Consider the following 1,958-nt stretch of genomic DNA (forward strand, 5'->3'; position numbering starts at 1 on the left):
TACGGTTAAAATTTGGATTCACTCTATCCACATGTACCTTCTGTAATTTCTCTTAAATGACCATCAATTCTTTTTTTTTACTTCAGCTGTTAATTCTCTGGAACTATTTAAGTCTTTGTCACCATCTAAGATTTTGTTTACATGAACTATTAGGTCAGGTGTTATCCCAACAGATGGTCATAGACTGGAAATATCTCCTAACAATCTTTGAAAGTCATTAAGAGTTTGCAGTCTCTCCTAATTTGTGCCTTTTGTGTTCTAATTTTCTGCAAACCTGTTTTGTAACTTAGATAATTGACAGAATCTCCTCTTTATATTTTTTCAGGAGCAATTTGTAATCCCCATTACTTCTTCAAATATTCTTTCTAAAGTATCTGCATTTGAGTCAGATAACAAAATGTCATCCATGTAATGGTAAATTATAGACTTAGGAAATTGCTTGCATAATATTTCCAATGGCTGATTTGCAAAGTATTGGCACAGGGTGGGACTATTGAGCATGCTCTGTGGGAGAATAATCCTCTAGTATCTCCTAGTAGGTTGAGAGAATTATTATAAGTAGGCACTGTGAAAGTAAATTTTTCTCAATCCTTTTCATGTAAAGGTATAGTGTAGAAATAATCCTTTAAATCAGTAAGTATAAGAGGCCATCTTTTTGGTAATAGAGAAGGCAGAGGAATTCCAGACTGTAGAGGGCCCATAGGTTGGATAAACTTGTTGACAGCTCTTAGATCTGTCACCATTCTCCATTTTCCATATTTCTTTTAAACAAAAAGTACAGGAGAATTACAAGGGCTGATTGATTCTTCAATATGGTAGACATCTAATTGCTCCTCCTGTACCAGCTGTTCTAAAGCCTGCAGTTTGTCTTCCATTAAAGGCCATTGTTTAATGCATATGGATTTCTCAGTGAACCATTTTAAATGAGCCATAAAGGGCCTGGAGATCAAAAGAACACCCAAGAGACATGGATCATTCATGAAGAGATAATGCCGAAAGCCATTTATCCAAGCTTAGGAAAAACCTTATATACCTAGCTGCTGCACAATGGAATTCCCCCCAGGCAGATGGGAAATTACTAAGCCCAAAATTGAGTAAACAATGGCGGTATAGCTAACTACCAGGGGGGGCAGAGGGAACACAGGAACAAACAGGATGTTTAGCTGGAAATTGCAACAAGATGACTGGCCAGAAACTGTCCTCAAAATAAACTCAGAGAGGAAGGGTAGACCTGTGGGACCTATAGGTCTTAACTTAAGACTTTCTTCCAGCTAGTTTTTATAATTTAATTAACCTATAATCTAGGTTCTGCCATGTGGCTCAGTTACCTCTTCTTAGTTCAGTACATCTGACTTGGTCTGGGACTGCTGGCAAAAATCCAAGTGTCTAGATTCTTCTTCCTCTTCCTCTCTCTCTTCAGAAATCCTGTTCATCCTTTCCTGCCTAGCTATTGGCCACTCAGCTTTTTTTTTTAAAAAAATGGAATTTTATTTTGATGAAAAACTCGAGTTTACAATCATTTAGTAAATGAAGAGCAAACAATTCATTTTCCTATCCCATAACTCTTAAGAAAAAAAGCATTAGTAAATAAATATCTGAGCTGATTAAGGGTAAGGCAGATTGGACAGTAAACCATCTCCTGCCGTTCACCCTTCCTGCACATGACTCACTGTAAAGGGGTTCAGGGCTCTGGAGATGAGTGAACCAACATCAGGAGCATCAGATCTCTCCTCGTCACTCAAACAAACTCAAGATAAATATGTTTCTGCTTCTTGTGGTCCAACTACCCATACTGTACTGAGGAATACTCTGATAGAAGCACTTCTGTTACACTGTGCACCACCACTCTTAACACAGCGTCAACAGCTCCATTTAACAACCCTCTATAAAGTGCAACTCTTAATATTCTGCATTTTATCTGGGGCATGATGAGTATCAATCTACAGTGAAAGTACCCC

The sequence above is a fragment of the Microtus ochrogaster genome, unplaced genomic scaffold (genome assembly GCF_000317375.1).
Source record: "Microtus ochrogaster isolate Prairie Vole_2 unplaced genomic scaffold, MicOch1.0 UNK3, whole genome shotgun sequence".
In the NCBI taxonomy this organism is placed as follows: domain Eukaryota; kingdom Metazoa; phylum Chordata; class Mammalia; order Rodentia; family Cricetidae; genus Microtus; species Microtus ochrogaster.